This window comes from Phyllostomus discolor, chromosome 4, assembly GCF_004126475.2.
Source record: "Phyllostomus discolor isolate MPI-MPIP mPhyDis1 chromosome 4, mPhyDis1.pri.v3, whole genome shotgun sequence".
Lineage (NCBI taxonomy): Eukaryota > Metazoa > Chordata > Mammalia > Chiroptera > Phyllostomidae > Phyllostomus > Phyllostomus discolor.
Window position 1 is genome coordinate 86,518,296 of NC_040906.2, and position 12,024 is coordinate 86,530,319.

General features: G+C 38.6%; 1 pseudogene; it reads left to right on the plus strand.

Annotated features, from left to right (window-relative positions):
• Positions 1 to 4,993: 4,993 nt before the first annotated feature.
• On the plus strand, positions 4,994 to 6,414 carry LOC114494335 (annotated as a pseudogene).
• The last annotated feature ends 5,610 nt before the right edge of the window (positions 6,415 to 12,024 follow it).

Here is a 12,024-nt window from a genome sequence, read left to right on the forward strand (position 1 = left end):
CACAACAACATTTTCTCTGATATGTCCCCTAGAGCAAGGGACATAAAGAAAAGTATAAACAAATGGGATCTCATCAAAATAAAAAGCTTCTGCATGAATAAAGAAAACAGCATTAAAATGAAAAGAGAACCAAGTATATGGAAAACCATATTTGCTGATGAAACCTCAGACAAGGGTTTGATCTCCAAATTCTAAAGAACTCACATTACTCAACTCCAGTGAAACAAGCAACCCAATTAAAAAAAAATGGACAAAGAACTTAAACAGACACATCTCCAAAGAGGGCATACAGACAGTTCTGAGACATATGAAAAGATGTGCAGTATCACTAGCCATCAGAGAGATGCTAATTAAACCACAATGAGATATGACTTTAAAATGGTGACATTGGCCATCATAAAAAAAGCAACAAACAACAAGTGTTGGAGAGTATGTGGAGGAAAGGGAACCCTAGTGCACTGTTGGTAGGAATGCAGACTGGTGCAACCACTATGGAAAACAGTATGGAATTTCCTCAGAAAACTAAAAATGGAACTGCCTTTTGACTTGGAATTTCCACTGCTAGGATTATATCCTAAGAACCCTGAAACACCAATCCAAAAGAACCTATGCACTCCAATGTTCATAGTAGCATGATTTACAATAGTCAAATGCTGGAAGCAACCCAATTGACCATCAGTAAATGAGTGGATCAAAAAACTCTGGTACATTTACACAATGGAATTCTACACAGCAGAAAGAAGGAAGGATCTCCTACCCTTTGTGACAGCACAGGTGGAACTGGAGAACATTATGCTAAGTGAAATAAGCCAGGGGGTGAAGGAGAAATACCATATAATCTCACCATTAATAGGAACATAATAGACAAAATGACCAAGCAAAGAAAGTATAGCCAAAGACATTGAAACTGAGAACAGGCTGACAGTGACCAGAGAGGAGAGGGGAGAGGATAATGGGGGAAAAGGGTAAAGGGTTTACAGGAACAATTATAAAGGACACATGGATAATAACATGGTGGGGGCGTGCAAACAGGGGAGGGAGGTGGAGAAGGGTGGGTTAGCAGAGAGGGGTGGAGGGGAAAGGCAGAAAACTGTACTTGAACAACAATAAAAAATGTTTAGAAATAATAAAATAAAATAAAGTATAAAAAATAAAGCAAAACAAAAAAAGTCTGCTAAAGGAGCAAGAAAAATAAATCATTCGGATTAAACTGCTAAAATCGATCTATTTTTTATAACATTTAGAGAATTCTTTACTCCACTTAAACAGAGTGTAAATGATGAAAAAGGTGATGCATTCCTTGGGGAAACATGTCATTATGCAATTCTGGAAATATAAAAAATAATATTATGTGCCATAAAGTACAAAAGGATGTCTTTATCAATCTTTACGCACTCCAAATAGCATTTTCTCATGCTTTTAATTAGTGCTTCCCAAGGTACTGTGGTTTACCAAATTTGTTCAAAACTCTGTTCCCACTTTCCACTTGACTCAAAAATTAGCACACAGATAATTGTTATAGCATATGGGCACCCTCATGTAGCCTTCTCAGGGTTGGGCATAACCAAGCAGAGTCGAATCTCATGGAACTGTTTGCTTTTGAGCATTTCCAGAAAATAATTCAGGGGGTTGATGACTCTGTAATGATCCCTTACTACCATAAAAGGCATGAATATTAATTGGAAGAACTCTAGAAAACTTTACAATGGCTGTTGGGATTAGGAGAGATGTCAAGAAATCTCTAAAACCTCTCCTGACTCAGATTTCACTAAGTTGGTATATTAGCCATTTCCCTAATTAAGAGAAAACTATCCTGCTGTCCACTTAAGTTGAGTCTCTAAAGCACAGAAGTTATTTCCTATTTTTAAAATACTTTATTTAATCTTAATTGGAAAGCTTTAAGTGCAGTTTGATCTCACTCATTGGATTATAAATTCCTTCTAAATTAATGGAGAGGGAGCCATCATATTAGTTGAGCATTCAATAAGTGCTAGATGTTGTGTTCATTATTTCTAATCTTCACAATGTGAGGAGCTGAGTATCGCGCTTATTTTTAGATAAGATATCAGAGGCTGAAAGAGTTATAACACTTGCCAACTACACATAGGTGGGAAGAAGACAGACTGGGACCCAGCCCCTGGACTGTCCCTGAAGCTGTGTGCTGCCGAGTGCACACCACTGTCTTGATCTCTCTGCAGATAATGCTGACTCATGTGCCACAACCAGATGCACAAGAGCAGTAATCTGTGGACAGATGTTCACTCCATGATATCACTGACCATTTTTTATTTGAATCTCTACTTCATTCTTGATGGATTATCATTGCAGAAATTTCATCCTAGATTAAGAGACTCTGGGATTCAGAGGCTGGCCTGTCTGAGGAACTGGTCCCTTCTGGCCTTCAGATATCATTTTGCACCACAGAAAGAGACCTCAAGACAAAAATGACTTAACTGCATACACACTGAGAGGATCAGTAGCCATGGAGGAGACCCAATGGCCTCTGCCCCACTCACTCAGCCACATTCACAAGGCCTGAATTCTGAGATGGAAGGCATCAGTGAAAACTGAAGAAGTTTTCTTCATAAAGAAATGTGCAGGACACAGAATAATATCAATGTTGTTTAAGGGCCCAGAGAACCAAGTGTTATACAGCAAGACAGACAAAATGTAGCTTGCCAACTCTGTGGAGGCCTGAGCACCAGAAAGTCTGCAGGGATGGTGTATCCATGTGATACCTAGAGAAGGGTGATGTCCCTAAATGAGAAAGCTCTCTTTATGATTTATGACAAGACTAAGGATTCTGCCACCAGACCTCAAAAAGGGATGAAACAAGACAACACACTGGACCCCTGAAGAGCCATGCCCCAGACTTCTTAGACAAACCACAGGATCCAGAGATAGAATGGAGGTCTTTATTATGTAGCCAGAAGACATAAGCCAGGCATTTTTGAAAATCTATGTTATTTTAAAAACATTTTGTCCCTTAAGCCACAGGAATTCAGTTTATGCAATTAAAGACACAAGACATGGCATGATGTTAGATGAGAAATTTCTATTGAATTATTCTTCTCTTCTCTTCTCTTCTCTTCTCTTCTCTTCTCTTCTCTTCTCTTCTCTTCTCTTCCATTCTATTCTACCATTCTGTTCTATTTTTACATAGAAGGAAAGCCTCAATTAGGTAGCATGATAGTACTGCCCTTTCCAGGAACAACACAAATCTTTGGCTCAGGGAGAACACATGGAGCTAAAGTGTGGGGAATGGTGTTCTATTGGGTCTCTCCTGTGACCATGGTCTTCTCCATAGGTGCAGTGTGGGGAGAGGAACTGTCAGCTGACAAACATCAAACAATTGTGTTTGATGTTAACACAAGTGTTAAGGAACTCAGCATACTGCCAGGTGCATGTATGAAAGTAATGAACATAGCAGTAATTTGTACCTCATTTTGTGCAAGTAGCAGGCAGGCAAAGGCCACCATTTACTCAAGATTCAGGAAATCTTTCAGGGAAAAATTTATCCTTTAAGACAGGTCAAAGCTGGTCTGGTAGAGCAAAAAAGAAGGTTACATGCCATAAATCTCACATACTCCTTGAAAGCAAAGCTTGTATATACTGTCTTTATTTATTTCCTCACCCAAGAGCATTTTTTTCATTGCTTTTTAGAGAAAGAGGAAAGGAGAGAGAGAAACATCAATTGGTTGCCTCTCATATGCAGTTGGACCTGGGATCATATGTGCATATACCAGAGATTAAACACACAATTTAGGCTTGTGCTCTGACTGGAAATTGAACCACAACCCTTCAGCTCTGTGATGTCTTTCTAATCAACTGAGCCACACCAGCCAAGACCTGTAAGTCTCTGTTTAATGTAGTTGATAGGTTCTGTAATTTTAAGCCAACAAAATAAGTTTTACCATATGCTAATTGATATAAATAGGAGTTAAGTTTCCATGGATTCTCATCAATATTATAACAAAAATGACATTATTTGAGGGCTTGTTGTACTGACAGTAGTGTCACAATAACATCAAAATAAAGTAGTTAAGTAAATAAAAATAAATGGTCATTCATTTGTTTATATATCTCACATTCACTAGCCACCCACAAAACACCAGGCATAATGTTGTTGAGTGTGGGAGTGATAGGCATGAGTCAGAAGCAGTCCTCATTTTCAATCTGCTCATTCTCAGGTGTGGAAGCAACTCATAGCTATGTCAGTAAATGGGAGAGGTAACTTGTGCCAGGTGTGGGCATAACTGACAAGAAAGCAATACAAATCATTACTCTGTGTCCAGCAAAGAACCAAGATCTATCAAAGATACTAAAGAAATGTAAGATGTGCTGCCTGCCCACCAAGGGACTACTGTATTTTGGGCAGATGGAGAGGGAACATGTGGAATTAAGTGCTAAGTGGTTTGGGTTTTTTTTCCCCCATAAAAGCAGCACAGAAATGGGGGATTATTCCAACAATCATTTTAAATGCACTTAACCCTGTAAATTAAATATATCTTATTTAAGAATAAACTTTAAATTCATTAAATAATATCTAGCCATATTTCCAGGATACCTGGCCACGGCAAATGTGATGTATATTTGCAGCTCTACATTCCATAGGTAAACAGGAAAAGACAAAATTAGAAAGGTTAGAAATTTCTACCTGGCTGGCGTAGCTCAGTGGATTGAGCGCGGGCTGCGAACCAAAGTGTCGCAGGTTCGATTCCCACTCAGGGTACATGCCTGGGTTGCAGGCCACGACCCCCAGCAACCACACATTGATGTTTCTCTCTCTCTCTCTCTATCTCCCTCCCTTCCCTCTCTAAAAAGAAATAAATAAAATCTTTAAAAAAAAAAAAAAAAAGAAATTTCTGGTCAGAGGCAAAAAAAAAAAAAGATATTAGATGAAGGAGAGCAGGAAACTATTCTTATGAAGAAGTACATTTAAGCTTTTTTTTTCCTCATTGGGTTTGCCACCAGAACACAAGTGGTTGAGAAAACCTCCGCTAAATGAAGCCAAAATGGGAAAAGAAAAGACTCACATCAACATTGTGGTTATTGGACATTTAGATTTCGGCAAGTCTACCGCTACTGATCATCTGATCTACAAAATGTGGGGAGATCAACAAAAGAACCATCAAGAAATTTGAGAAGGAGGCTGCTGGGATGGAGAAGGGCTCCTTCAAGTATGCCTGAGTCTTGGATAAAATGAAAGGTGAATGTGAGTGTGGCATCACCATTGATATCTCCCTATGGAAATTCAAAACCAGCAAGTATTACGCGACCATCTCTGATGCCCCAGGACACTTAAACTTTACCAAAAACATGATTACAGGAACATCTCAGGCTGACTGTGCTGCTCTGATTGCTGCTGCTGGTGTTGGTGAGTTTGAAGCCGGTATCTCCAAGAATGGGAAGACCTGTAAGCATGCCCTTCTGGCTTATACACTGGGTGTGAAACAGCTGATTGTTGGTGTTAACAAAATGGATTCCACTGAGCTGCCTTACAGCCAGAAGAGATAGGTGGAAATTGTTTAAAAAGTCAGCACCTACATTAAGAAAATTGTCTACAACCCTGACACAGTAGCATTTTTGCCAATTTCTGATTGGAATGGCAACAACATGCTGGAGCCAAGCGCTAACATGCCTTGGTTCAAGGGGTGTAAAGTCACCCATAAAGATGGTAGTGCCAGTGGAACCACACTGCTTGAAGCACCGGATTGTACCCTGCTACCAACTTGTCCAACTGACAAGCCTCTGCATCTGCTTCTCCAGGATGTCTACAAAATTGGTAGTATTGGTACTGTCCCTGTGGGCCAAGTGGATACTCCCATTCTCAAACCTGGCATGGTGGTCATCTTTGCTCCAAAGTTACAACTGAAGTAAAGTCTGTTGAAATGCACCATGAAGCTTTGAGTAAAGCTCTTCCTGATGCCATTGTGGGCTTAAATGTCAAGAACATGTCTGTCAAAGATGTTCGTTGTGGCAATGTGGCTGGTGAAAGCAAAAATGACTCACCAATGGAAGCACCTGTCTTCACAGCTCGGGTGATTATCCTCAACCATCCAGGCCAAATATGTGCTGGATATGCACTGTTCTGGATTATCACACAGGTCATATTGCTTGCAAATTTGCTGAGCTGAAGGAAAAGAATGATCATCACTTTGGGAGAAAGATGAAAGGTGGACCAAAGTTTTTAAAATCTGGTGATGCTGCCATCATTGATATGGTTCCTGGCAAGCCCACGTGTGCTGAGAGCTTCTTTGCCTGTCCTCCTCTGGGCTGCTTTGCTCTTTCTGACATGAGACAGACAGTTGCTGTGTTATCAAAGCTTGGACAAGAAGGCAGCTGGAGCTGGCAAAGTCACCAAGTCTGCCCAGAAAGTTTAGGAGATTAAATGAATATTATCCCCAACTCCTGTCACCCCAGCTTTAATCAGTGATGGAAGAACAGTCTCAGAACTATTTGTCTCAATTGGCCACTTAAGTTTAATAGCAAAGTACTGGTTAATGATTACAATGCATCATAAAACCTTCAGAAGGAAAGGAAAATGTTTTGTGGACCATTTGGGGTTTTGTGTGTGTGCGTGTGTGTGTGTGTGGCAATTTTTAAGTTATTAGTTTTTAAAATCAGTACTTTTTAATGGAAACAACTTGACCAAAATCTGTCACAGAATTTTGATACCCATTAAAATGAAGTTTAATGAGAAACTGTGTGTTTTTTCTGTCAACACTGTAACTTCCTTTTATATTTAGGTTAAAAGATTTAAGAGTAGCCCATAACCTATTTCTGGTGTTGTATTTCCTGATGATTCAGAATTGGATAATTCTGTTAGGCTTTTTTTGGGAGGGTGGGAATTTTTCTTTTTTTACTTTGTCCTAAGGGGAGGAATCTCTTTGTGAACTAAAAGCTGTAGGAAGGCCGTTGGTTAAACACAAAATAAGTTAAGACAAATAAAATAATCGTTTATGTGTAAGCTAGGCTATAAAGGCAAAATTCTGGTATATTAAACTCCACATGTTTCATAAAACTTTGTAGTTAACATCAATATTGATTAAATTTGTTAATATCGCCCTGGCTGGTGTAGCTCAGTGGATTGAGCGCGGGCCTGTCAACCAGAGGGTCACGGTTTGATTCCCAGTCTAGGGCACATGCCTGGGTTGCAGGCCAGGTCCCCAGCAGGGGGAGCAGGGGAGGCAACCACACATTGATGTTTCTCTCCCTCCTTCCCTTCACCTCTAAAAATAAATAAATAAAATCTTAAAAAAAGTTTTGTTAATATCAAATTCTCTTTTCCATTTTTACTGAAATGTGAATTCACATTTACACATGATGAGCTAGTTTAAAGAACTTAAAATGAGGCTTAAATAGTATTGAGCACTGTCTTGCTACAGTTAATTGTATCTATAATCTAAAAAAAAATAAATGATGCTACAAGTTGAAAAAAAGTGCATTCTAGCTGGGAAAGTTTCCCAAATATTGCTGAGATAAGAAGCTGCTATTTGGACTGCACAAACCAGGTGAACACAAATCTCCTTTCTTCCTTTCCTTTGCTGCTTACATGGCACAACCATAAAAGTTTCAATTTAAATGATTTTTCCCACCAGAAAAGGTGTTAAATTTTATATTGAAAGTTACCAGAAACAAAGGCAAGTTTCACTCTACAGACAAATTTTCTAGAACAAATTTATTTATTAAGTCAAGGATATGTTGCCAAGTTAAAATAACTGGCCCATTTATCAGTGATAAACCTCACTTCATGGACCAGTTTAAAATTATTCAGACCACTTAAGTTTTCCACAAAAACCCATACCATCACTGATAATAAATTCTGGTCTATATTTGCTTAGCTACATGAGGACAGGAGATAATTTTTTTCAGTTTTTTCAAGTATATTTTATTGATTATGCTATTACAATTGTTCTAATTTTCCTTCTCTGTCCCCCTCTGCTTGTCATGCCCATTTCCCCCAGCAATCTCCTCCCTTAGTTCATGTCCATGGGTCATGCATTTAAGTTATTTTGCTTCTCCATTTCCTATACTATTCTTAACCTCTCCTTGTCTATTTTGTACCTGCCAATTTTGCTTCTTAATCCCTGTACCTTCCCTCCATTCTCCCCTTTTCCCATCTCAGTTAATAAACCTCTGAATGATCTCCAAATCTATGAGTCCATTCCTGTTCTAGTTGTTTGCTTAGTTTGTTTTTGTTTTTTACATCCAGTTGTTGATAATTATGAGTTTGTTATCATTTTAATATTCATAGTTTTGATTATCTTCTTTTTCTTAGATGAATCCTTTTAACATTCCATATAATAAGGGCTGGGTAATGATGAACTCCTTTAACTTTACTTTGTCTGTGAAGCACTTTATCTGCCCTTCCATTCTAATTGATAGCTTTGCTGGATAGAGTAATCTTGGGTGTAGGTCTTTGCCTTTCAAGACTTGGAATACTTCTTTCCAGCCCCTTTCTTGCCTTCAGGTTTTTGTTGTTGTTGTTGTTGTTGTTGTTGTTAGATATCAGCTCATTGTCTTATTGGAACTCCTTTCTAGGTAACTATCTTCTTTTTTTTTCTCTTGCCACTTTTAAGATTCTCACCTCACCTTTAATCTTGGGTAACTTGATTATAGTGTGCTTTGGTGTATTACTCCTTGGGTCCAGTCTCTTTGGGACTCTCTGGGCTTCCTGCTCTCCAGAAGTCTATTTCCTTACTAGACTGAGGAAATTTTCCTTCATTATTTGTTCAAATAAGTTTTCAGTATTTTGCTTCCTCTTCTCCTTCTGGCACCCTCATAATTCAGATATTGGAACACTTAAAATTGTCCCATAGGTTCCTAAGCCTCTCCTCATTTTTTTTTTTTTTTTTTGCATTCTTGTTTCTTCATTTTGTTCTGGTTGGATGCTTCTTTTGTCCTCATGTTCCAAATTGCTTATTTGAGTCCTGTTTCCATTCCCTTCACTGTTGGTTCCTCTGTATATTTCCCTTTATTTCATTTCATGTAGCCTTCATTTCTTTCTTCATTTTGTAACCAAGCTCAATCAATTCTGTGGGCATCCTGATTACCAGTGTTTTGAACTCTGCAACAGATACAGTGTCTTTCTCCTCATTGCTTAGTTCTTTATCTATAGTTTGATCTGCTTTTTTCATTTAGGCCATATTTCTTCATCTTATTGTGCCTGTTATGGGGTAAGGGGGTGGAGCCTTAGGTATTTACCATGGCAGGGCAACCCTCTTTTCTGCTGTTGTGGCATTGTCTGTGGGGGTGGGTTCAGAGAGGGAACAATGCCACTTTCTCTACTCTTTTCCCACTTCCTGTCTGTTCCCTCACTTCCCACGAGCATATTGTGAACTCTCCTGTAAGGATGGGAGTCCCCTCCTGCTGCTGCAAACCCCCACAGTTTTTTTTACAGTCAGGGGTTTTTAGTCTTTAGTTTCCCATGCTAAACCCTGGGTTTTGTGGTCTTTCTTCCTCCTCAGTTGTTCCTCCCGGCTTATCTGTGCACAAAATTGGGAGAACCTGTGAAGTCTGCCAGCCACCTCTCACCAGCCTGGTCCCCCAACCACCTTTCTGTGTGTCCTCTCTGCCCCAGCTGTCTGTCTCTGCCCTTCCTACCAGTCTAGATGAATATTTCTTTAACTCCTTGGGTTGTTGGACTTCCATGAGGATGATTTTCTGGCAGTTCAGGTTGTTCTTTGTTTTGAAATTGGTTGTTATCCTTCTTTTGGTTGTGTGAGGAAGTGAGCATTTCTGCCTACACCTCCACCTTGGCTGGAACTCAAAATAGTAGTAGTAATTCTTAGAACAGTAGGTTCTATAAAAATTAAATGAAACAACATATGTAAAATTGCTTTGCATAGCTAATATGTTTTGAAAAGTTTTAGTGTATGTGTACAGTGTTTTATATACAGTGCATCTCCCAACAGGGTGTGAAAACTAGGAGTGGCGTACAGAAGAGAGTGGGAGTAAAGCCTGGGAAGTATGTGCTGGCTGGAAAAACACAGTGTGAGAAGTCAGAAACATAAACTCTATTCTAAGAGCTAATAAGTAGGAGGGAGTGGAGAAATCAATACAGCATAACTGTGTAGTTAAAGGAGCATTTTGACAAATTAATTTAAGATATAATCATGATAGATTGTTATCAGACATTGGTACTTTAGAACAAATGTGTTAATATAAAAATTATGCCTGATATTGGAAATTGTAGAGCACAACTTTGTAGGAGTGATGGATCAGACATGTAAGTTTTGACAAGGAGGTGAGAAGTGATCAGAGAATATCCTGAAAATTAAAAGAATAATTTTGTTATGATTCTGTGAAAAACTCTTGGCTATTGGAGTATACTTAATGGGAAAATGGCAGGGTACCTGTTAGAAAAAGAGACCCAAAGGACAGATGGCAGCAGAGACATAGGACAGTAGTATGGACTGCGGAATAAAAGAAATAAGGCTTAAATTTCACTTATTAACTGGTTGATTTTGGGTAAGTAATTTACCTTCCTAAATAACAAAGCATCAGTTTTCTCTGTAAAAGGGATATGTAATAATAATTTAGATAATTTCCAGACCCATAGGCTTAAAGACAAATCCTCCAACGATTCTTTATTTTGTTGTTTGTGTTCTGTATTTTGCTTTGGAGGTAAGAATAAGGAAGGCTGTCAATACTTGTATTTTTTTGGTGGGTGAGTGTCTGTGAGAGTGTGTGATTACCCAGAGGTAATGAAGTACAGATAGAACTTCTGCTTCTTTCACTGACCAAACTAAACTATTCAAAGAGTTTAGAATTCCTGATAGAATTCATGGCCTCACTTTTCTCCTCCCAGACAATGAGGTTTTGTTTTCTTTGATTCTCTGGTTAATCTGGGTGAACAGGATATTTTTAATAGGCAAACAGTGCCTGCTTCTGAAGTATGTCTTTAACATCACATCTGCCTTCTTTATCATATTGCTTTGTAGATCACTTTTTATTGAATTTATTGGAGTGACGTTGCTTAATAAATTTATATAAATTTCAGGTCCTGGCTGGGTAGCTCTGTTGGTTAGAGCATTGTACCAATACACCAAGGTTTTAGTTCAATCCTGGTCAGTGTGTATACAAAAATCAACAAATGAATGCATAAATAAATGGAATAATAACTCTCTCTCTCTCTCTAAATCAATAAATATTTTTTAAATAAAATGAAATAAAATTATACAGGCTTCAGATGTACAATTATATAATGCACCTTCTGTACATTCCATTGTGTGTTTACCATCCTAAGTCAAGTTGTCTTCCATCACCATTTCTATTTACCCCCCTTTTCCCTCTTCTACCTCTCCCCACCCCTACTTCCCCTCTGGTAATCATCATGCTGTTTTCTGTATTTATAAGGTTTGTTTTTGTTTTTGTTTTTGTTTTGTTTTGCTTAATCCCTTTACCTTTTCCACCTGACAGCCTTCCCTCTGACAGCTGTAAGTCTGTTCCCTGTCCCTATTAGTCTGTTTCTTTTGTTTGTTAGCTTTTTTGTTCATTGGATTCCACATATAAGTGAAATCATACAGTACGTGTCTTTCTGTATAGATTCTTAATGAACATTGGAATAGAGCATCAAAGAGTGTTCAGTGAGACAAAGGAGCAAATGCCTTTTTAAAAATGCTTTTGGTACCATCAGAATGTCTCCATCCTCCATTTGGACCCTGAGTCTCACTGCAAACACACCAGAGTTCCCACCATTCAAATGTATTCATGCATGACTGTCATCAAAATGGCATTTTTCTTTAGGTTTTTCAGAATCAGTATTAGCAAAATTTCCTCAAGGAATATGAGGTAATATTCCCAGTCATGGATGTGAGGTGGATGCCCCAGGACCACCAGGGAATCTGGAATATGGCTCATGTCTCCAAAAGATCCATATGCTTTGCAAACTCAGCCAACTAACTCTCCATAGCAAACCCCATATTGCCTTCTCTCAAAATATTGAAGCAAGTGTGGAATGCATTCTAATTCAAGCACTTGACAGATTATGTAGGAGTTCTATTTCTGGATGATTTTTTC